Source organism: Mustelus asterias, unplaced genomic scaffold (genome assembly GCF_964213995.1).
Source record: "Mustelus asterias unplaced genomic scaffold, sMusAst1.hap1.1 HAP1_SCAFFOLD_402, whole genome shotgun sequence".
NCBI classification, from domain to species: Eukaryota; Metazoa; Chordata; class Chondrichthyes; order Carcharhiniformes; family Triakidae; genus Mustelus; species Mustelus asterias.
In genome coordinates, this window is record NW_027590357.1 from 93,573 (window position 1) to 119,125 (window position 25,553).

General features: G+C 47.8%; 1 pseudogene; it reads right to left on the reverse strand.

Annotated features, from left to right (window-relative positions):
- Window positions 1-618: 618 nt before the first annotated feature.
- Window positions 619-11,088, reverse strand: LOC144486580 (Ig heavy chain C region, secreted form pseudogene; annotated as a pseudogene).
- Window positions 11,089-25,553: the final 14,465 nt, after the last annotated feature.

Sequence of the window (25,553 nt, forward strand, 5' to 3'; positions counted from 1 at the left end):
ACTGACTCTCCACCCCCCACAGCAGCCCTGAAAATCCTTGCAGCCGGTCCCCACAACCCAGCGAGTGGAGGGGGAATGGGGATGTGTGAGTGAGTGGATTGGGGGGATTGTGTCAGTGTGTGTCTGTCTATCCCACCCTCTCTGCTCACACTTCCTGCCCAGCCTGCTGAAGACAGGGAAAGAATAGGAAAAGAGGAGGCTGAGGCGTGACATAATTGTGGTTCACAAAATAATAAGGGACGTCGGCAGAAATAATTCATTCCCCAAGTGGAGGGCTCAATTACCAGGGAGCATGGTCACTTAAAAGGCATCTGGGTCTGCATCTCAAGTGCTTTAAGCTGCAATGCTACGGAGCAAGGGCTGGAAAATAGGCTTACTTTGTCAGGCTCGTTTATTTGTTCTCCCTTTTGGCCAGCACAGACATGATGGGCCAAATGGCCTCATTCTGTACAGTAACATTTCTGTTGTTCTTTGGTTCTGAGCAACTTTTCAGTCAGGAGGCACTTACCTGGATTTTGCATAATTCAATTTTTCAGAGTGCTACATATCAGTTATAACTAAAGCCTTATACAGTTCAATCAGAGCGTTCCTGTCTTGCCCAGGTTCCACAACACTTACATTGCATTCCAATGCTCTTGACTGAGTCGCTGTGTCGAACCTCACACTTGATTTTGCTGCACTCTCCCTCTGACTGGGTGATGGTTAACTGGCTGCTCAAGGTGTAGGTTCCCTTTGCGTTTCTCACTGATGGATAATTCTTAAATCCAGTGTCGATCAGCTGCCCATTTTTCTTCCAGGTCAGTTTGGAGACATCTGGAGAGTAGTCCATCGCCAAACAGCCGTAGGTGATGGAGCCAGCGGAGTTGTGTTGCTGACAGGAAGAGACGAGGCTGTAGAGAGTGGGCGGAGACGGTGTCGCTGGGAAAGAATAGTCGATTAAACAAGTTAGACTATTACCTGCGTTTATTAATTAATCAAACATATTTATACAAGTATGTTTCTATATTAGGTATAGCTCTTGGGGCTAAAGGGATCAGTGGATATGGGTAGTAGGCGGGGTCAGGATATTATTGAGCCATGATCAAAGTGAATGGTGGAGCAGGGTCAAAGGGCCGAATGGCCTCCTCCTGCTTCTATTTTCTATGTTTCAACGTCACGATTTGACTAGAATTATGAACTTAAGTTAATATTTCCCGATTAAAACCTACGCACACCTTTGAGCTGCTGTTACTCCTATCAGTTGGGAATCGCCATTTTTGGAGAAACTCACATCACTGTCACCACCTCTATCAGATTGGAAAGACAAAAACATTTTGAGGTCATCGTAATGACATACCATTCATTGGATTAACAGAGAAGAGTAAAGACTTTCTCCATTATTTCAGGCACTACCTATTTCTCAAACAACAGCACGTTGTGATGAAGAAGTTGTCTCTTCATTCATATCAGCCACTCACCTGATGAAAGAGCTCCAAAAGTTCGCAATTCCAAATAATCCTGTTGTACTTTAACCTGGTGTTGTGAGACTCCTTACTGTGCCCACCCCAACCTAACGCCGGCATCTCCACATTGTAATTTTTGGATATTGCCTGTGTTCAAACTGACTGAAGCCCCTTCCTCTCTCCAACTCTCACTCCACAAAACGAAGATTAGTGACTTTCGTTCAGAAATACCTTCGGAATGAATACTTACTGAATGACCAGGAAACTGGAAATGTGATTACAAATTCAAATAATTGCAACATTGACTAATTTAAGGGTCGTACATTAATAGCAAGAGTTGACCATTCGGACCCTGAAGTCTCCTCCATAGTTCACTGAGATTGCAGATGAACTGGTTGTGGTGCTAGCTCTATTTTGCACCTCCTCACTCCGCCCGTCGATCACCCACTCTCTGCCCATTTTCCCTGGCTCTCTGCCCTTTCCCCTGGCTCTCTGCCATTCCCTGTGGCTCCTTTCCCCTTTCACCCGGCTCTCTACACTTCCACCTGGCTCTCGACACTTCCCTCCAGCTCTGTGCCCTCTCCCCCGGCTCTCTGCCCTTTCCCTCAGCACCCTACCCTTTCCCACGGCTCTCTGCCCGGTGTCCCTGCTCACTATTCTCCTTCCCCTTTCCCCTGGCTCTCTGCCATTCCCTGTGGCTCCTTTCCCCTTTCACCCGGCTCTCTACACTTCCACCTGGCTCTCGACACTTCCCTCCAGCTCTGTGCCCTCTCCCCCGGCTCTCTGCCCTTTCCCTCAGCACCCTACCCTTTCCCCCGGCTCTCTGCCCTCTGTCCCTGCTCACTATTCTCTTTCCCCTTTCCCCTGGCTCTCTGTCCTTTCCCCCGGCTCTCTGCCCTTCCCCCCTGACTCTCTGTCTTTCCCCCTGACTCTCTGCCCTTTCCCCAGGGCTCTTTTGCACTTTTCGTCGGCTCTCTGTCCTTTCCCCGGCCTCCCTGCCCTTTATCCTGGCTCTCTCCTCTTTCCCTGATCTCCCTGCCATTTCCTCCATCTCGCTGCCTTTTCTCCTGTTTCTCTGCCCTTTCACCTGGCTCCCTGCCCTTTCCATTGGCGCTCTTTCCCATTTCTCCTGGCTCTCTGCCCTTTCTCCTGGCTCTCTGCCCTTTCCCCCGGCTCTCGGCCCTTTCCCCAGACTCTGTGCCCTCCCCCCCCCCCCCCCCCCGCCCGCCCCAGCTCTCTGCCCTTTACCACGCCTCCTGTTCTCCCCGGCTCTTTCCCATTGTCCTTGGCCCTGAGCCCCCAGGGATTCCCCCCAGCTCTCCACATTCGCAGGGCAGCTCCCACATTTGAACACCAAACTGCTGCTTGAGATCTTTCTTCTCTCTCATCGCAGACCTCCACACACAGGTTTAGCGAGTGTGAGTGAGAGAATGTGAGTGCGTGAGGGTGAGTGATTGAAGGAGTGAAAGTGGATGAGTGATGGTGTGTGAGTGATGGAAGGTGGGTAAGTGAGGGTGAGTGATTGAGTGTGAGTGAGTAAGTGTGGGTGAGGGTGAGAGAGCGTGAGTAAATGAGGGTGTGTGAGAGAGGGTGGATGAGTGAAGGTGGCTGAATGTGTGAGTGAAGGTGGTTGAGTGAGTGTCGGTAAGAGAGAATGAATGAATGAGGGTGAGCGAGTGAGGATGCGTGAAGGTTAGTGAAGGTGGGTGAGTGAGAGTGAGTGAATGAGGGTGAGGAGTGAATGTGACTTAGTAAGTGAGGGTGAGAGAGTGAGTGAGTCAGGGTGTGTTATTGAGGGTGGTGTGAGAGTGTGTGAGGGAGAATAAATGCGGATGGGTGGATGAGTGAGGGTGAGTGAGTGAAGGTGTTTGAGTGAGGATGAGTGATTGAGGATCTGTGAGTTAGGGTGGGTGACCTTGAGTGATGGTGAATATGTGAGGGTGTGTGAGTGAATGTAGGTGCGTGAGTCTCAGTGAGTTTGAATGGGTCAGGTGGCGTACGTGAGAGAGAGAGGGCGATTGAGCTTGAGTGTGTGGGGGTGCGTCTGGGTGAGTGAGGGTCGGTAAGTGGGGAGAGTGAGTGAGTGTGAGTGAGAGAGACTGAGACTGGATGAGTGAAGGTGCGTAAGTGGGGTGAGTGAGGGTGAGTGAGAGTGAGTGAGACTGGATAAGTGAGGGTGGGTAAGTAGGGTGAGTGAGTGAGAGTGAATGAGGGTGAGTGAGTGAGGATGGGTGAAAGTGAGAGAGCGAATGTGTGTGAGTGATTTTGAGTGTGTGAGGGTGTGAGGGTGTGAGGGTGAGTGACTCAGGGTGAATGAGGATCAGTGAGTTTCTGAGGTTGAGTGCGTGAGATTGGCGGTGGCACGGTGGCACACTTATTAGCGCTGCTGCCTCAGAGTTGGATTCGCGACTTGGGTCACTGTCTGTGTGGAGTTTGCAAGTTCCCCCGTGTCTGTTTGGGTTTCCTTCGTGTGCTCCTGTTTCCTCCCACAGTCCAAAGATGTGTGGGGTCGGTGGATTGGCCGTGCTAAATTGCCCCTTAGTGTCAGGGGGACTAGTTCCGGTAAATACATGTGGTTATGGGGATAGGGCGTTGGTGGGTTTGCTGTTGGTGCAGACTCGATGGGCTGAATGGCCTCCTTCTGCACTGCAGCATCCTATGATTCTACTCTATGGTGTCAAGGACAGACACTCTGACGTCTGTGAGATTGAAAGTGTGTGTGAGAGACAGAGAGAAAGAGAGTGTGTGTGTGTGAGAGAGAGAGAGAAAGGGAGAGAGAGAGATAGAGATAGATAGATAGAGAGAGAGAGAGATAGAGAGAGAGAGAGAGGTAGAGAGAGAGAGAGAGAGAGAGAGAGAGAATGTGTGTGTGAGGATGCCTGTGAATGATAGAATGCGTTTGCACGTGTGTGAGACAGTGGGCTGTGCGTGCAAGAGGAGAGAGTGTGCGTGAGAGAAAGGATGTGTGAGATAATGTGTGTGTGTGAGAGACAGAATGTGTGTTTGAAGAGTTATTCTTTGTGTGTGACAGTGTGTCTCTTCTTGATAATGTATGTGTGTGGAGGGGCGGGGAGAGTGTGTGTGGGGAGTCTGTGTGAAAGAGTACTTCTGTGTGTGATTGTGTGTATGTTGATGTGAAAGGGAGTGTGTCTATTTGAGATACACGATGTCTGTGAAAGAGAGTGTGTGTGCCTGAGAGGGAGGTTATGTGTGTGGGAGAGTGTTGTGTTCATGTGAAAGACAGTGTGTGTGAGAGGGAGTGCCTATTGGAAAGCAAAATAATATGTTCATCAGTGTGTGAAACTGTGCATGGGATGGCGTGTGAGTGCGAAAGATGTGTACAATGTGTGTGGGAGATAGAAGCAATGTGGGGTGTTTGAGTGTATTTGTGTGTGTGTGTGTGTGTGTGTGTGTGTGTGTGTGTGTGTGGAGGGGCGGGGAGAGTGTGTGTGAGCGAGAAAAAGTGTGAAACTTAGACAGAATGGATGCGTGAGTGTGTGTGAGAAATGACTGTTGAGAGAACATGTCTGTGATAGGTGGAGTGTTTAAAGAGAGATACATTGGATATACATGTGTGTTCGTGTGTAAGAGAAGGAGAGACTGTGTGCGAGATTGTGTGCGTGTGAAAGGGAGGGTGTTTGTGAGAGACAGTGTTTGAGAGCAAGATTGTGCGTGTGTGAGATAATGTGTAACGGATTGAGCGTGTGAAAGAGGGAGAAATATGTACCTGTGTGAGAGAATGCGTGTGCAAGTGTCCGTATGAGAGAGAGAGAGCATGGGAATGTGTGTGAGATTAAGTGAGAGTGTACGGAAGAGGGAATGTGAGAGGCATAGTGCATGTGTGTGTGTGAGAGAGCGAATGTGTGCGTGAGACTGTGCTTATGTGAGAGACCGTGTCTGTGTGTAAGAGTGTGTGTTAGAGTGTGTGCATGTTCTATGTTTGTGAGAGAGTGATTGTGAGAGAACCAGTGTGTGAGAGCAAGAATGTAGAGGTGTGAGATAGTGTGCGCAAGGGAAAAATAAATATGTGCGTGTGTGTGTGTGAGAGAGAGTCGTGTGCAAGAGGAATTGTGAGAAAGCGTGTGAAGAAATGTGAGACAGCTTGAGCGTGTGTGACAGAGAGTGGAAGAGAGAGAGTCCATGTGAGAGTGCGTGTGCGAGAGTGTGAGACTGTGCTTATGTGAGAGTGTGTGTCTGTGTATAAGAGAGAATGGGTGGGTGTGTGGGGATGTGAGCGCTTTTGTGTATGGGGATGTGAGAGATTGATGGAGAGAGCGAGACGATGTATGTATTTGTATTGAGAGAGTGTATGTGTAACGTGAGAGAGAGAATGTGTATGGGTGTGTAAGAGAGACCGTATGAGAGAGAAAGTAAGTGTGAGTATGTATGTGTGTGTGTGTGCATGTGTGAGAGAATATGAGAGTATTTATGTGTGTGAGAGTGTGTGATGTGTATAAGTCTCTATTTGGCTGATTCAGTCTGGAAAAGCACACTCACTCCACACATACTCACCCATTCACACAGTAAGTGGGAGTGACAAGTGAGCACAATACGGAGCGCGGGCCAAGGGTTGGAAAAACATTTAAATCTTTCGCAATTAGTCGCAATTGAATAATTTCCTCTTTCCTCAATGAGGGAAACCTGTAAAAACTCAAGAAATTTGACACAATCCAGGGCAAAGCCACCCACAGGATTATCCGCTCCCTCATTCACCCTATTCTCTCTCTCCATCACTAACAAGCAGTGACAGCAGTGTGTATTATATACAAGATGCACTGCAGCAACTCACCAAGGCTCCATAGTAAACACTGTCCAAACCCGTTGCCTTTATATCCTAACAGGATAAGGGCAGCAGCCACATATGAAGACTACCACCTGCAAGCTCCCCTCCAAGACACACGCCATCCTGACTTGGAACAATACCTCAGTTCCTTCTGGCTCAAAATCCTGGAACTTCCGCCTAACAGCACGGCGGATGCCTGCAGCATATGGATTGCAGTTATTCAAGGATGCTTCATACCAACACTTTCTCAAGGAACAATTATTGATGATTAAAAATTCTGGCCGAGCAAATGACTCTAAAATGGCTTTAGAAGATTAAAAATAAGATGCAAATGAATTTGACCCTTCAACTGTCATACCAAACAGGTCATGGACTGCTTTACTACGGAGCATAATATAGTAAATCTCACTTTGCATTTGCTCATCGAACATTCCCAAGGCCGGTTCATCACTGGTTAAATATCATCCAAATCTCCCTCTACAATCTGAAGTTTCTGCTCTCTCTGATGGTCACAGTGTGCTTTAGGGATCTCATTTCTGAGACGCCGAGCCAAACATCAAGTCAAACTGTCACATTACTCACAGATACAAGTTTATTGAAGAAATAAATCAAATTTCACTCCCTGAAATACAGCAGAAGGAACCAGAAGATTTACAACCAGTCAGGCAGTTTCCTGGCCCCAACACGGTGACCACGCCCGCAGAAACAGAACAGATGCACAAACGGTGCAACAATCGATTTTCCAGCAGGTAGGTATGATCAATCTGTCAATTTAATTCAAACTGTTTGATTCTAATTGATCAATGATCAATTTACAACAGAAAATCAATAACCTCTTTTAAATAAAACTGATATTCATTTCAAAACTCCTGTCGATTTTTAATTATGTCTCTCTGTCTGTCTCACTTCTCGAAAACTATGTAAAAATGTAATTTCGCTGAAAATTAGGAATCAAAAATAACAGATTCAGGACAGTTCAATGTCCCCGACAGAGATACAGTGACACAGTAAGGATTAAATAAAACAAGAAACATTTACATTGAAAATCATTACCTGATTCGATCTAATTTCTTAATTAAATGTAGTCAACAAATTATTCGAGGTAAAACACCTTATCGAGCTAAGTATAGCTGATGAAAGAAAGGTTTTGTTTCTGAATTCATTTTCGATACAATTAAACATTCTCTGAAACGGATGATACTTTGCACGCCCGTGCATTATTCAAGATATTTTGTTTTGAATTAATTAGCACCAATATTATATTTTGTTTTGTTAATTGCCGGTTACTTTTCCTGTTAGCTGATTTATACTCCGTAATAAAATCAGTTTTCAATCATTCAAAACTTTCCCTGCCTCGAACATTGTGAAGTAATTAGGTTCCAATTAAATCTTAAACAATAAACTTCAAATTACTGAATGGAAAGATTCAGACATCTGTAATTCATTTGCTTAAATCGAATAACATTGTCATGTTTTTTTCATTTCCACTTTTACTCCAAATGCCTTATTGTAACCTGCAAACGTGTTAAGAATGCATGTTTCTGAATTTGTATACACTGTAACGGCCTGGCAGTTTGAGGTCAATGAAGCTGCTTCCTAGATTTAATAATTTGGACCATCCATATAATTTAATTACTGAACATATTGTTTAAATTAAGAAGTTCTGAATTAAACAATGAAAAACACAATGAGGACAATTGATTCAAATCCTCTGCAACACTGAAACATGATGCACAAAATAAGTCGAGACTTTTTCTTCAGTATAATATTTAATACTAATTAAACATCATGCTCAAATAGAATCAATTCTTCTATTCTGTCATTTATTCATCCAATAATTCTATTCTATGTTCAGCAGTAATGGGAGACAGGATGTTATTAGTAAATGCAGAGCAAATATTACAAATATAAAAATATTATAATATTATAAAAAATTAATTATTTGAATTTCAAGTATTAAATTGTAAATCTCTAGCCAGTTTCTGTTGACAACCTTACGACAATTCAAACACCATTATATGAACAATTGTTTAGTGTTAGCGAATTCCACCTGTCAGAAAACTGTGTTCACTCTGTCACATTTATTTAAACTGCGGGATTCTAATTGATCAATTTTCAAACTACAACAAAAATCAATAACTTCTTTTAAATTAAACTGATATTCGTTTCACAATTCCCTTCGACTTTTAACTATTTCTCCCTGTCTATCTCAAATCTCGAAAATTAGGCAAAAAAATATATTTTTTTCTGAAAATGAGCACATCAGATATAACCGATCCAGGGTAGTGTAATGTCCCTAACAGAGATACAGTGACACAGTAAGAATTGTAATTCATGATTTACTTTAATCTGCAAGCATCAGTTAACATGAATAAATTGCTCAAATATATATTTGTTTTATTTTTTCCGATACCAGTTTGTTTTATCCTGACAAGGATGTTTAAACGCAGTTTGTTTTTTTCATTTAGCTGGAAAAAGTGCAACCGCTCAGGATCACCGAGTTGAAACAATACAGAAACAATTGAGAAACACCAAACCATTCACAAATTTTGAGATGAGATTAGTGATTAATTACCTCTGCATCCAACTACAAATTACTTGGAAGGAATGCTGCGCCTGCACAGAAACAATGTAATAATCGGGCACAAAAATTGCCAAATAGCGTTTTATTGCCAATTATTCTCCAAAACTCAGATTTAAGTGAATGCGAACTTCATCGGGGATATAACAATTAATGCAAAGTATCTTGTTGAACTGAACGCTGCTGCGGAAACAGCATGTTATCATTGAAATAGTTTCTGGAATTATCACAAAATATTTCCAGCCGAGAAACTTTTTTTGGTCATGTTAATTGTGTGCAAAGCACAGCAGAACTATTAAAGCCGATTAATGCGAAATGATATGAATAGAAAATAATCTTTTGTGAATATGTAGTTATGTTACCGATTAATAACAGTTTGATTTATATTAATTTTACTATCAAACTTGTTAATGAGAAGTTTGTTTTTGCAGCAACTACTTAGTGTCCGATTGAGCGTTGTAAGACATGATTTATTTTAATTTCTGAGAGTTAGTTAAAATTTATAAAAATGCTGTAATACCTTTATTTTATTTCTTTCACAACCTGCTTATTTTCTCCCTACAAGGATTTTCAAACTCATAGATTATTTGCATTTAACCAGAAAACGTGTAACCGCTCAGTGCCACCGAGTTTAAACAATGCAGAAACACCAAAACATTTCACACATTTTAAACATTCTTAGTGACCCAACAACAGAACCTCCTCAACAGAAACACACCAAAACACATCAATGAGGGAATGAATCCGTTTCACGGGCACGCAACTCAATTATCCATTCAACAAAATCAAAAATATGATTGCAAGGAAATCTCAATATTCAATCCGGCAACCCAGCTCGTCACCAAATATATGAATGATTGAACTGAACAGAAATTTGGAATAAGAGCAATAGCATTGCGAGGAGGTGGAATATGTCCAACAAATTAATATTGAAATTTTACCACATTCTATTCATATTGGGTCATATTTCAAACAGATTTCAAACATATTAAAATATTAGGTGGGGAAAAGCTGCAGCCGTCAGATGCCACCGAGGTTAAACATGGCATGTATCCCAAATTGTGAATGCAGTGGCAAACTATGTTTTGGACGAGTGGCATAAACCGTGGTTTGGTTTAACCTGCACTTATCAGCTCCGATTTAAAAAAATACAAATACAATAAAGCCTGCCTGATTTCTGTCTGCAGGCACGCGTCAAGTACTTTAAAACCCGCAGACTGTTTGTATTCAATCACAAAGTGTGTAACAGCTTAGTGTCACCGAGTGTAAACAATGCAGAATCTCCGAACCATTTCACAAATTTTACTTATTCAAAGTCACCCAGACAGACAACCTCCTCACCAGAAACACGCAGCACTGAGGGACTGAACCCCGGTTCATGCAGAAGCAGCTCAATTCTACAAACAGTTGCAACAGAATCAAATTTCACATTGGCAGAAAATCTCAATTTAAAATCCAGCCAATCTGACCATCACCAAAGCAACTAATAATTAAAATAAGCACAACAATGACATGGCAAAATCAGATTATGATTAAGCGGAACATGTTCGCAACATTAAAGCAGAAACTTTAACATATTTTGTTAATATTGGGTTAGATTTCAAACACTTGTGCAGTAGATGGTGCAACTCGCAGCCACTAGATGTCACCGAGATTAAACATTGAAGAAACGCCGAACTGCTTAACAAAAGGAAGGCATTTAAAGTAACCCAGCCACACAATGTCCTCAGCAGATACACACCAAATCACAACAAGAGACTGAATCACTCAGTATCACCTTTTGTCAATTAACAGTAGAATTCTATAACCCCCATTTTAAGCAGGATCACATGAAACATTGTAAAGATTTTCAGCACAGAATCCACCAAACCACATTACATTGAACGAATGAATTAATAAAATCGAGAAAAAGTATAAAACAAAAACTCAAATAAAACACTGACTAAATAAATGCATGGTTCTTACCTGCAGTCACCGTCACCATGGTCCCTTGTCCCCAGTAGTCCATGGCGTCACAGTGTCACATTCTCTAGGCTGGGTCATACAATAACCATCTCTGCACAAAATAGACAGAAATCCATCAGTATTTTAAAAATTCACAAGCCAGAGGGAAAGCAAATCACTGCATTTTCATGAAATTATTATTGTACTGGTGGATACCGTTCGCTCTACATAAATAACCTTAATGTTTTATATTTCATAGAGGATCACATGATCAAGTTATTGAAAACACCAACTGATAATCAAATAGTTATCATAAATTTCCCATATTAATTCTCGCTATTTGTGTAGTGCTGGGACATAAATAATACAGCACCGTAAATAATGCTGGATTGGAAAACAGAGCACTGCCCCAGTCTCGGTCAATTAGTGCTGAGGGTTTTTGTATTGACAGTAACTGCTGTGCCACCCCAGTTATCACAGTGAGACACAGCATGACAAATACTGTGCCCGACTGCTAACTGTTTAATTACACTGCTGTCTCAAAAATCTGATTCTGCCTCATCCACGAGCGAGTGACTGAGATATTTCAGCTTGTCCTGGTCATTGTATTTATAAAGGGGATCGGAATGCTTTTAAACTCTCTGTGTAGATTTAGCATATCGGTAAATATAGATTTTATGGGAAGATTTTTATACCTTTTCACAAACTAATATTACTTCCACACATTATTTCACTGAAGCCTCGTTTACTTTGAAACTCCTGCTGTGGCACTGATCACCAATTTGAGCAATCTCTTTCCATGAGGTTTTTGTATGAGGATGTCGCTGTGCTCAGCACAGTGACCCACTGCTGTATCACAGTGACAGACACTCGCACAAAAACTGCACTCACTCTCTGTTCAGTACTGCCGCTCAATATTCACTTCAAATAGACCATTATTTCGATGTAATTTACAATTTATGCAGCAGTTCACAAAACACAATCTAGAAACATCTCCTCCAAGTATCAGAAATATTAAAACGAGCATTATATCCAGGTGTGTAATTGCTGAAACTGTTAACAGTAAATATAAACAGAGTGAAAAGCTCAGCCCATTATGTCTGTGTGTTTTCTTGGTTTAATGTTTAATTTTCACTAAGTTGGGTTTGTCAGAAGCGGTTTGTGTTTTGGTTCTGGTCACTGTCGTTAATACTACATTGAAAACAAGCACTGACCTTCAGGTTATGATGGAAGTTGCTGAATTCCCTCTCGAGCTGTTCTTGTTCGGGTCCATCCCTAGTTCCTCTCGCTGTGGTGTCTTGCACAGTAATAGATGGCGGTGTCTTCGGTCTTCAGCCTCGTCATCTCCAAAGAGAAGATGTTGCTTGAAGTGTCTTTGGACGCAGTAAATCGATCTTTAATTGCTGGGGCGTAGTTGTTGCTAGATGAACTATAGTACCACAGCAGCCACTCTAGCCCCTGTCCTGGAACCTGTCGGATCCAGTGCATGGAAGCGCTGCTAAGACTGAAGCCGCTGGTTTTACAGGTCAGTGTCAGGGAGCCTCCTGGACGCCCGGTCTCTGCCTCTGGCTGAGTCAACACAACCTGCGACTGGACACCTGTAAAAATAGATTAAAAAACCCGAGGATTAATCCTGGTGTAATGATTTTTTACTCTGGAGTATTACAGAGATGGACTAAAACTGAGACAGTAACTGTGGGAGACTAGAAAACTGCCCCAGGCTCCTGTGAATTCCTCCAACTCGTATTTAATTAGACTTGAATTGATTTATTTTAAAACGGTTTATTTTAAACATATTGAGACCGGCCTGAAAGTGGTAGACTGGGGACTATCACACAAATGCTCTCAGTCTGATGGTGTGGGGGTATTGTCACTGGACTGGGAGCCCAGAGCCAGCCAGCTTCCAATCACACCACAGCAAATAGTGAAATCTCAATTCAATAAAAATCTGTCATTAAAGGCCTGGTGATGACCATGAAACCATTGCCGTTAAAACCCATTTGGTTCACCGATGCCCTTTAGAGAAGGAACTTATCCGACTCCAGAATAAGACCAGAGGACGCTGGAAAATCTCAGCAGGTCTGGTAGGACCTGTAAGTCTTTCATGTGAATCCAGGTCCACACGATGTGGTTGACTCTGGAATGGCCCAGCAAGCAAGCCGCTCAGTTCAAGGGCAGTTAGGGATAGACCACAATCAAGGAACTGGGAACAATCTGCACAAAATATTGGCCAGTTATTTTCAGGTTGGAAATGTAAAGCTGCCGTTTCGCTCTCAGTCAGGAACAGATCCCAGTTTTACACCAATCTCTGATTTAACAGCACATTGGAGAGCTGGTGCAGACACGATGGGCCAAATGGCCTCCTCCTGCACCAACACTATTCTGTGAAATCTTAGAAAACAGGGAAATGCTGGAATTAAACTCAGCAGGTTCGGCAGCATCTGTGCAGAGAGAGAGAGAGAAACAGAGTTAACATTTCAGCTCTGTGACCTTTCCTGTGAACTGGGGAAAGTTAGAAATGTAACAGGTTTGGAGAAAGGGGCGGGTGGGACAGGGACGAAAGGAAGGTCTGTGAGAGGGTGGAAGACAGGAGAGATTGAATGAGAGAAAAGTGAACCCCCCCCACAGAGCCAAACTCCCTCAGAGGCTCCCACACTGCATTCCAACAAACTGAGCTGGATTGGACTGAATGGGAAGTCATGGGAATGTAGCCCTCACTGACTTCATGGATCAAGTACATTTCTGGATGGAAATTAGCTGCATAGACTCCAGCCTGGTTGTTGGTGTGAAACAGGAGCTGATGTCTATCTGTATGTGTGTGTGTGAGTCCCTGCCTGCAGCTCCCAGAGAGTTTAAAATCCTGCATCTGTCTCTCTGCAGAGCTGCTGGTTAAAGACACATTTACAGCATTTATCAGACAGAAACTTCACTCTCATTCTCTCCCTCCCCTCCCCCAGCCAGTGCTTCTGTTAAAAAAAGTTGAAACGCTTTATTTTGCAGCTCTGATCTCTGGTGAATTATTAACCACTAAGCACAGGGCACACACACACATTCAGACACCCGGACAGACAACAGGCAGATTGTAAATCAGAACTGGGATTTGTAAATGCAGCAACAAAGAACTTTGCAAGATATTGTTTCAGTTCAGGCAACTTAAGGAAAAGTGAATTTTGCAAGAATCAGCAAAGGGTGCAAACCTGTAGCGGATGGAGTCCTGGATGAACAAGTTGTACAATCCACATTCAGACCTGGCCTCTCTCTCTCTCTGGCAGTGCAGGGCTGCGAGTTAATTGAAACCCATCTTCTCTCAGCTCCCAGTGCTGGTGATGTGAAGCTGGGAGTGGGGGGGAGGGAGAGCCTTGGGATAAACCATTTGCCTAGTGCTCACTAACCCCCACACACAAACACCCCCCCACACACTCAGAGACAGGTTGGTGTTGGACTGGGCCAGGTAGGAGGAGGTGTGTTCAGGTGAGGTGGAGGAGCTGTGGTTGGATAAGGATTGATTGGGGAGGTGTGGGACTCAGTGAGGTTATAAAAAGGCTGGCGATGCATTGTCCAGTCTCTCTCTACACGTGGGTTGGTAAGTATCAGGTAAGCTGTGTCTTTGTGAGTGAGTGAGTGAGTCAGTGTGTGCTTGCATGGAGTTCCAGCTCTGATATTTTAACCCCCCTTTCCCAGCACAAAGCCCCTGGCCAAGGATCTCTCTCCCCACCATGGGAGAGGGGATGGAAGGAGTTGGAGAGATCACCGAGGGAAAACATGTGCGATGGTGAGTATGAACCTCTTCACTTTCTGTCCGCACCTTTCCCGCCTCAGCCCTGCTTTTCTCTCTGTTTGCAGCCTCCTCTCAATCTCCCTCTCCATCTTTCTCTCTTTCAACCTTTCTCTCTCTCAATCTCTCTCTCAATCTCTGTCTTTCTATCTCTCAATCTTTCTATCTCTCAATCTTTCTATGTCTCAATCTTTCTATGTCTCAATCTTTCTATGTCTCAATCTTTCTGTCTCTCAATCTTTCTCTCTCTCAATCTCTCTCTCAATCTTTCTATCTCTCAATCTTTCTCTCTCTCAATCTCTCTCTCAATCTTTCTCTCTCTCAATCTCTCTCTCAATCTCTCTCTCAATCTTTCGCTCTGTCTTTCTCAATCTTTCTCTCTCAATCTTACTTTCTATCTCTGTCTTTCTCTCTCTCTGTCTTTCTCTCTCTGTCTTTCTCTCTCTGTCTTTCTCTCTCTGTCTTTCTCTCTCTGTCTTTCTCTCTCTGTCTTTCTCTCTCTGTCTTTCTCTCTGTCTTTCTCTGTCTTTCTCTCTCTCTGTCTTTCTCTCTCTCTGTCTTTCTCTCTCTTTCTCTCTGTCTCTCTCTTTCTGTCTCTCTGTCTGTCTCTCTCTCCCTTTCTCTCCCTTTCTCTCCCTTTCTCTCCCTTTCTCTCTCTTTCTCTCTCTGTCTCTCTCTCTTTCTCTCTCTCTCTCTCTGTCCTTCACTCTCTCTCTCTGTCTTTCTCTGCCTGTGTGTCTTTCTCTCGCTCTTTCTCTCTCGCTCTTTCTCTCTCTCTGTGTCTGTCTTTCTCTCTGTCTCAATCTTTCCCCCCCCTGGGCTTTGTCCCCCCCCCCCCCCCCCCGGGCTTTGTCCCCCCCCCCCCCTGGGCTTTGTCCCCCCCCCCCCCCCCCTGGGCTTTGTCGTCCCCCCCCCCCCCCCTGGGCTTTGTCGTCCCCCCCCCCCCCCCGGCATTGCCCCCCCCCCCGGCATTGCCCCCCTCCCGGCATTGCCCCCCCCCCCGGCATTGGCCCCCCCCCCCGGCATTGCCCCCCCCCGGCATTGCCCCCCCCCCGGCATTGCCCCCCCCGGCATTGCCCCCCCCCCCCGGCACTGCCCCCCCCCCGGCACTGCCCCCCCCCGGGCATTGCCCCCCCCGGGCATTGCCCCCCCCCGGGCATTGCCCCCCCCCCGGGCATTGCCCCCCCCCCGGGCATTGCCCCCCCCGGGCATTGCCCCCCCCCCGGGCATTGCCCCCCCCCCCCGGGCATTGCCCCCCCCCTGGGCATTGCCCCCCCCCGAATTGCGCCCCCCCCCCCCGAATTGCGCCCCCCCCCCGAATTGCGCCCCCCCCCGAATTGCCCCCCCCGAATTGCCCCCCTCCCGAATTGCCCCCCCCCGAATTGCCCCCCCCCCGAATTGCCCCCCCCCCGAATTGCCCCCCCCCCGAATTGCCCCCCCCGAATTGCGCCCCCCCGAATTGCGCCCCCCCCCGAATTGCGCCCCCCCCGAATTGCGCCCCCCCCCCCCCGAATTGCCGCCCCCCCCCCGAATTGCCCCTCCCGAATTGCCCCCCTCCCGAATTGCCCCCCTCCCGAATTGCGCCCCCCCCCCGAATTGCGCCCCCCCCCCCGAATTGCGCCCCCCCCCCCGAATTGCGCCCCCCCCCCCGAATTGCGCCCCCCCCCCGAATTGCGGCGCCCCCCCGAATTGCGCCCCCCCCGACTTGCGCCCCCCCCCCGCTTCCCGTCTCCAGCTGTTCCCACCAGACACAAAAACCGCTGCTGAATCTCCCCCCCCCTCCCCTTCCTGCCAATGCCCTATAGATTCCTCTCTCAGCTCAATCCCCCCCGAACCCTTCTCCTGAACCCACTCCCAATCCTTTTAAACCCGCCACCCTCAGTCTCTCACCCCCAAATTCCCCTCCCCCCAAACCCCTCCTTAATTCCCCACTCCAGAAACCCACTCTAAATCCCTCCACTTCAACGCCTCTAACCCTCCCTGCTGCCCAATCTCTCTCGGCCCCTCCCCCCGATCCTCTCTGCCCAATCTTCTCCAATCCCACTCTAATCACCCCCCCACTCACTCTCTCTCAGGAACTCACCGCCAAAGCCCTCTGAGCCACTCCCAATCCTTCTCAACCCGCTGCCCTCAATCTCCACTAATTCCCCCCCAAAACTCCTCTTTCCCCCACCTGATTCCCTGTCCCTCTGCCCGATCTCCTTTAATCCGACTCTGTAAGCACCCCCTCCCCCCGCTCAATCTCTCTGACACCCACTGCCAATCTGACTCTCAGCCCCCTGAATCCTCCAAGTTCCTGCCCCAAATCCTCAGCCCCCCCCCCAAAGGCTCCCTTTGCCCCCCCCCTGCCAAAATCAAGCCACCCAATCCTTCCTCAGTCCTCCCCACCCCTGAATCCCTCTGAGTCACCCCCCCACTCCGAATCGCTCAACACCCCCCCAATTCTAACCCTGATGCAAGGCCCCACCCTAAATCCCTCTCTGAATTTCCCCCCTCCCAAATCCCTATAAATCCACCCCGCCCTCAATCCCTTTCCCTCCACCCCGACTCGCCCCCCCTGCTAACTCCCTCTGACTCCCTACCCCATCCAGACCCTCCCCAGATTCTAAGCCCCTGAGATTCCTCTGGAATCCCCCCTGAATGTCTCCCGAGATCGCACCCACCCTCGCCACATTCCTCTGCCCCCGAATCCTGCTCCCTCTCCAATCCCACCCCTTCTATCTGTCTGAGCACCAAACCATGTCTTTTAATCCCCGTAAACCCCCCAATCCCTCCTGTATCCCTCAGAACCCCAGAAATCCCCCTCTGAGCCCCCTCTTCCCGAATTCCCCCCGATTCCCTCCCTCTCAGCCCCGCTAAATCCCAAAGTCCCCATGAGACCCTTAAATCCCCCTGAATCCCTCTAATTCCCGACCACAATCCCTGAGTCTCCCCCTACATCCCTCTCCACTCTCCCCCTTTAATCCCCCTCAATCCCCCCCCCACTCCAGCCAAATCTGTCGTCCCTCCTCACAATCCCTCTAAATCTCCCGATCCTTCCCTCTGAGCCCCGTATCCCTCTAAGTTCCCCTCTTTCCCCCCCCCCGCCCCTCTCAACCTGGCAAATTCCCACTCCCTCCCTGTGAACAGCCTCTGGACTGACAGATCCCCCCCTTTCTAATTAGTACCCCCCCCCCCCCCTCCGCGCGTCCATCCCCGTCCACCACCCCCCTGTAAACAGCTCCTGGTGGAGTTGGATGTGGAAACTCTGCCCATTTTAAACATTAACGTTCAAATGACTAATTCCCTTGACACTGAGCAGCCTGTGTTATAACATCCCCCACCCCCATCCTGTACAACAGACCCCCTGTCTGATTCCCCCTCCCCTCCTCCATTGCCCCCTTTCTCTGATAACCCCTGACTCTGGTCAGCCTGTGTTATAATTTTTCCCGCTCTTGTACAACAGCCTCCCCCACCGGCCCCTTCCCTCTCTGTCTAATAGCCCCGGCTCTGAACAAGACACTGTATTACACACTCCCCCCTTTCAGCAGTGCTGGATCCCTCTGAATTGCCCCTGATTCCCTCCCTCTGCGTTCCTGGGCCTTTGCTGCTTGTGAACAGCAAACCCGTGATCTGGCCCGTCCCCCACGAGAGAGCAGAGAGAGAGATATAAGAGACAGAGAAGCAGAGATATAGAGATGGAGATAGAGAGAATGCTGCTGTAATTCAGACAGAATGATTCACAGAGAGGGGGAAGCAGAGATCAGGGAGATGGGGAGGATGCGACTGTAATTCAGACTGATTCACACAGGGGGAAGCAGAGATCAGAGAGAGGGGGAAGCAGATAGAGGGAAGCGATAGAGAGAGAGATAAGAGACAAAAGTAGAGTTAAAGTTAAAATTTTATTTGTTAATCACAAGTAGGCTTACATTAACACTGCAATGAAGTTATTGTGAACAGATATAGAGATGGGGAGTGAGAGAGAATGCTGCTGTACTTCAGACAGAATGAGTCACAGAGAGGGAGCAGAGATAGACAGAGGGGGGAGCAGAGATAGAGAGAGAGAGACGGAGAGGAGGCTGCTGTGATTGAGATAAAATGATCCACAGAGAGAGAGAGGGAGATGTCCAGAGAGGCTGAGATACAAAGTGAGATGTGGAGATAAGTAGAAAGTGGGGCTTTGGCAAGACAGAGTGACAACGTTTCAGAGAGAGTGAAAGACAGAGAGAAGGAGAGAAAAAGGGAAAGATGCTGCCATTGTGAGAGGCTGAGGTATAAAGGATGAGGAGAGACAGGGATTGGAAAGATGTGGAGAAACAGTTCTGAGGATGGGGGAGTTGCACAGACAGAGCTTCAGGGAGAGGGATTGAAATCTGTGGGATTACATTGGAGCAGGGATCACTGGGAATACCCCCTCCCCCTGACACACAGACCACTAACCCTCAGTGTAAAAGCCCCACCAGTCTATCTGTGTATAAAAATGAACGACAAAGACACGGGGACTTTTATTAATATTTTTCTCTCTGGTTATAGCTCTTGTCCGAGGATTCCTCATGGCAAAACTATTCGCTCTCTGCATCGCCAAAGTTTCCAAAGGAATTCTCCTTGGAAGAGAGAAAGAGAAAATAAAGTGAAATTTGATTAAACACAAAACAAAAGCTGATTAAAAACAATAAAAGGCACAGCAAGATCCCAGGACTTGCTGAAATTCACAATCTCACTGGGGGGGGGTGGGGGAAACATTCATTTTCACCTCATTATTAAACCCTGACAAAATGGGAACACGTTTCAAATGCAATGAACTTCCAACTGCCTCCTGACTGTCCCGATATTGAATTTATTAAACACGTCAAAGCATTCTGGGGGCTTTACTCCAGAGACAGGCCAGTGAATAAACACAGGAGGCCCCAATGAAGTTCCCACTTCTATCAGTCACCTCTCCCCCCCCCCCCCTCTGTTTCTCCCTCTCCGTCTCCTACACACTTCCCCCAGATCTATATCTGTCCAATACCCCGTCTCTGGATAACCTGTCCTGATCTCTGCTCTGTTTCTCTACCTCGAGGTGAATCTGGATTGAAATGCTCTCTCTAAGTTTCTGTCTGACCGTTTAAAATAAAACTCACAATCAAAAGGGAAATGAGAGGGAGGCGGGGGCAGGAAAATCCACAATCCCACCCTGAAGCGGCTGCTTCACATTTTATTGAACCATTGAATTCAGCCACTTAAACCCTGTTGGGGAATTAAGCGAATGCAAAAGTGCTGCTGAGATTTAGGCCGTGAAGTGCGGCCTAGTCACAGAGGCTGCATTATTCCTCAGGTAGAAAGAACAAACCCCCCTCTCTCCCACCCCCCAGTTAAACAGAACAATCTTCTCCATCCACACCCACAAATCCCAGCGCCCTGTCTGAAAACACAAGCAGGACTGTGGGACTGAGAACAAGCCTTTCCCCCAGGCTCAGGAATTTGAATTTCAGCTCCCTCTCCCTCCCGAGTGCTTCACAGTGAGAGGGAGAGAGACTGGGAATGCTGCAATCAGGATCCCACAGGGAGTCCCACACTGCAGGAGGACACCCACCTCCCCCTCCACCCCCAGAGCCTCTGTCTCTATCCCCCTACCCCCCTCCACTGAGCCCCCGACACTCCCCACCCATTCTCTGTTCCTCTCTCTCTACCCCACCCTCCTTCCTCTCCATCTTTTCATGTTTAAAGTGTGGGGCGCTGTCATGGTGCAGGGAATATGGGGCGGGGAGGAGGGCACAGCAAGATCCCACACACACAGTCTGAGCAGGGCCAGATACAAAGTGATTTTTAAGTGAGGATTGGGCTAAAGTCAGTGGGCAATGAGGGAACCACACTTCTCCCTCGCTCCCCCCCACCCTCCATCTCTCCCCCACCCCAAATAAAAATAATGACAAGTCACTCCAGGATTGGGGCTGTTTGTATATTCGATATGAACAGGGAACCTTCCACTCCGAGCACAGTCACACCTCTCTCTCCCATTCCCTCTTTCTCTTGCTGTTTCTCTCTGCCTGTTTCTCTGCCTCTATCTCTGAACCTGTCCAGCCCCCTCTGTGTCTCTTTTGCTTTCCCCCCCAGATCTATATATATATCCAATACCCCATCTCTGCCCCGGTCTCTCCTACTCTGGATAATCTGTCCTGATCTCTGCTCTGTTTCTCCGTCTGGGGATGAATGGGGATTAAAATGCTCTCTCTGATAAGTTTCTGTCTGACCGTTTCAAATAATGACATGTTGTGGGCCACGTTTGCTATTTCTCAGTGATTTCCATGGGGAAATGGGGAGGGAAGCTCCTCCTGCAAAGCCACATCTCTCTCTCACTGCAATGTGGCAGCAGCCACATTCCAATATCTTTATATTGGGAAAAAATCTATTCAAACACAACAGCACAGATTCAGCCTCAGTCACACAGCCGCTGGTTACAAATCCCACCTTCTGGGAGGGTGTGACTGAGGGTCTTTTCCCCAGAGACTGGGGAGCTGGGCTGTGAGTGCAGAGCAGAGGACCCCCCCCTAACCCACCCCCCCCTCCAGTGTGTCTCCTCTCCCTGCCCCTCTGCCTTTGATCTCCCTCTGTTACCCTCCCTTTCTCTCTCCCTCCCTGATAACTCACAATCAAAGGAGAAAGATGGGAGAGAGAGAGATAGCAGGAAAACCCGCAATCACATCCCCAATCCGATGGATTAAAGCGTCTGCTGCAGGTTTTATTTGGCTGCCTTTCTCTCTCTCTCTCTCTCCTTCCCCCCCCTCCCTGTCTTTCTCTGTCTCTGTCTGTCTTTCCCTCCCTCCCTGTCTCTCTCTTTCTCTCTCTCTGTCTTTCCCTCCCTGAAATTAAATCCAAAAAATTCACATTGGTGTTTTCCTTCACGTTTGATTGAAAGATGAAATATAGACAGGAAAGTCTGGGGAGAGAGCGAGGGGAGGGGTGCAGAGATTGGTAAGAACGCTGGAGAGACAGAGACGGGGAAATTATGAACCCCCCCCCCCCTATCCAAATAGAAATTCCTGGGAAAAGAGAGAGGAGAATCTGGAGTCACACAGCACAGAAACAGGCCCTTCGGCCCACCAGGTCTATTCTGGCCATCAAATCCCAATCTGTACTCCCCCCATTCCCCAGCACTTGCTGCACAGCCTACGATGCCTCGGTGATTGAAGTGCTTTAATTTACGTGACCCCGTTTCCACTTTCTTTCCTTTGAACCCACTTTGCGGTCCGTGAGCGAGATTTTGTTTAATAAAGTGTAGTCGCTGTTGCAGTGCGAGCAAAGGCCACAGGCCCAGTGTGTGCACAGCAAGATCCCACAACAACAGCAGCAGCAGCAACAATGTGAACCTAAATCAGATGGGACACAGTCCTCCCCAACACACCCCCAACACTCTCGCCTGCTGTGAGCCCCCTTCCCCACTCACTACCCTGTGTGTGTGTGTATCTGTCTGTGTGTGTGTGTGTATCTGTCTGTGTGTGTGTGTGTCTCATCCCAAATTCCCAGAAAGGGTTGAACTCCCTCTTAAAACGAAGCCAAACCCTTTTCAAAACACAATCTCTGTGGTGCTCTGGAAGATCCCAGAAGGTGCAGTTCGCTGAGTTGAGTGTGTTTTAATTTGGGAAATGTTTATACAGAGGGAGAGTGAGGCAGAGAGGGGCTGAGGCTGTGAAATCCACCCCCCCCCCCCCCCCCCCTCGCCCCGGGACCCTCAGATTTGAATCATAACGTGTAGGGCCACACCGGGGCACAGTGGTTGGCGCTGCTGCCTCACAGCTCCAGGGACCCGGGTTCAATTCCCGGCTCGGGTCACTGTGATCCTGTGTCTCTTCCCCCACCCCCTCACTGCACCCCCACAAACCTCACCTCTTGCTTTCTTTTCCTGTTTTCCCCCTCACTCTCCCCCTCTCTCTCTCCCACTCCCTCCATCTTTCTCACTCCCTGTCTGCCTTTGTCTCTCTCTCCGTCCATCTTTCTCTCTCTCTCCCTCCCACTCCCTCCATCTTTCTCTGTCTTTCTCTCTCTCTCCCTCACACTGTTTCTCTCTCTCTTTCTCCCTGCCTGTCTCTCTCTCTCTCTCTCTGTCTTTCCCCCTCTTTCTCTTTCTGTCTCTCTCTTTCTCTCTCAGAGACTGGGAATGCTGCAATCAGGATCCCACAGGGAGTCCCACACTGCAGGAGGACACCCCCCACCCCCAGAGCCTCTGTCTCTAACCCCTACCCCCCTCCACTGAGCCCCCCACACTCCCCACCCCTTCTCTGTTCCTCTCTCTACCCCACCCTCCTTCCCCTCCATCTTTTTATGTTTATGGCCCCAATGAAGTTCCCACTTCTATCAGTCACCTCTCCCCCCCCCCTCTGTTTCTCCCTCTCCGTCTCCTACACACTTCCCCCAGACCTATATCTGTCCAATACCCCGTCTCTGGATAACCTGTCCTGATCTCTGCTCTGTTTCTCTACCTCGAGGTGAATCTGGATTGAAATGCTCTCTCTAAGTTTCTGTCTGACCGTTTAAAATAAAACTCACAATCAAAAGGGAAATGAGAGGGGGGTGGGGGCAGGAAAATCCACAATCCCACCCTGAAGCGGCTGCTTCACATTTTATTGAACCATTGAATTCAGCCACTTAAAGGGGAATTAAGCGAATGCAAAAGTGCTGCTGAGATTTAGGCCGTGAAGTGCGGTCTAGTCACAGAGGCTGCATTATTCCTCAGGTAGAAAGAACAAACCCCCCTCTCTCCCACCCCCCAGTTAAACAGAACAATCTTCTCCATCCACACCCACAAATCCCAGCGCCCTGTCTAAACACACAAGCAGGACTCTGGGATTGAGAACAAGCCTTTCCCCCAGGCTCAGGAATTTGAATTTCAGCTCCCTCTCCCTCCCGAGTGCTTCACAGTGAGAGGGAGAGAGACTGGGAATGCTGCAATCAGGATCCACAGGGAGTCCCACACTGCAGGAGGACACCTCTCCACCCCCAGAGCCTCTGTCTCTATCCCCCTACCCCCCTCCACTGAGCCCCCGACACTCCCCACCCATTCTCTGTTCCTCTCTCTCTACCCCACCCTCCTTCCTCTCCATCTTTTCATGTTTAAAGTGTGGGGCGCTGTCACAGTGCAGAGAATATGGGGTGGGGAGGAGGGCACAGCAAGATCCCACACACAGTCTGAGCAGGGCCAGATACAAAGTGATATTTTAAGTGAGGATTGGGCTAAAGTGAGTGGGCAATGAGGGAACCACACTTCTCCCTCTCTCTCCCTCGCTCCCCCCCCCCTCCATCTCTCCCCCACCCCAAATAAAAATAATGAGTCACTCCAGGATTGGGGCTGTTTGTACATTCGATATGAACAGGGAACCTTCCACTCCGAGCACAGTCACACCTCTCTCTCCCATTCCCTCTGTCTCTCGCTGTTTCTTTCTCTCTGCCTGTTTCTCTGCCTCTATCTCTGAACCTGTCCAGCCCCCTCTGTGTCTCTTTTTCTTTCCCCCCAGATCTATATATATATCCAATACCCCATCTCTGCCCCGGTCTCTCCTACTCTGGATAATCTGTCCTGATCTCTGCTCTGTTTCCCCGTCTGGGGATGAATGGGGATTAAAATGCTCTCTCTGATAAGTTTCTGTCTGACCGTTTCAAATAATGACGTGTTGTGGGTCACGTTTGCTATTTCTCAGTGATTTCCATGGGGAAATGGGGAGGGAAGCTCCTTCTGCAAAGCTACATCTCTCTCTCACTGCAATGTGGTAGCAGCCACATTCCAATATCTTTACAACACATCAAATATGAGGAAAATATATTTTCAAACACAACAGCACAGATTCAGCCTCAGTTACACAGTCGCTGTTTATAAATCCCACCTTCTGGGAGGCTGTGAGTGAGGGTCTTTATCTCAGAGTAAAGTATAAAGTAAAGTTTATTTCTTAGTCACAAGTAAGGCTTACATTAACACTGCAATGAAGTTACTGTGAAATTCTCCTAGTCGCCACACTCTGGCGCCTGTTAATGCGCCAGAGTGGGTTAATGCACCTAACCAGAGACTGGGGAGCTGGCTGGGCTGTGAGTGCACAGCGGAGGCTCCCCCTCCCCCACCCGCTAACCCACTCCCCTCCAATCCCTCTCCTCTCCCTGCCCCTCTGCCTTTGCTCTCTCTCTCTCTCTCTCTCTGTTACCATCCCTTTCTCTCTCTCTCTCTCTCTCTGTTACCATCCCTTTCTCTCTCTCTCCCTCCCTGATAACTCTCAATCACGGGAGAAAGATTGAAGAGAAAGAGATATAGCAGGAAAACACACAATCACATCCCAAATCCAATGAAAGGGTTGACCAGGATGTTGCCTGGTATGGAGGGTATTGGCTGTGAGGAGTGATTGAATAAACTGGGATTGTTCTCCCTGGAAAGACGGAGGCTGAGGGACGACCAGCTGGAAGTTTATAAAATTACGAGGGGTGTGGCGAGGATGAACAGTTGGGAGCTTTTTCCCAGGACAGAAATGATAATTACAAGGGGAACAAGTTCAAGATAAGGAGGAAAGGTTGAGTGGAGATGTGCGGGGAAGGTTTTTACACAGAGGGTGGTGGGGGCCTGGAATGCGCTGCCAAGTGAGGTGGTTGAGGCAGATACATTAGTGACATTTAAGATTTATCTGGATAGACACATGAACAAACGGGGTATAGAGGGTTACAGGCCATTGGTCTCGATAGGGAAACATGATCGGCGCAGGCTTGGAGGGCCAAAGGACCTGTTCCTGTGCTGTGCTGTTCTTTGTATTAAAGTGGCTGCTGCAGGTTTTATTCGACCGTCGAGTCCCATCGATTTAAACACAGGCACTGTTTGGAAAAGGAGCAAAATGCAAAAGCCTTCCTGAGGTTAGGCCTGGGATTGAGGCCTGGTCACAGAGGCTGCATTATACATCCTGGACAAAGAACAGGTTCCCCAGGCCCCGGCCAGTCAACCAGAACAATCCCCTCCAGCCCCGAAACCTCCCGGACAGGGCCTGGGAGGAGGGAGGGGGGAAAAGGGAACCTGTGGTGCCCCCACCCCCTGTCCCCTTC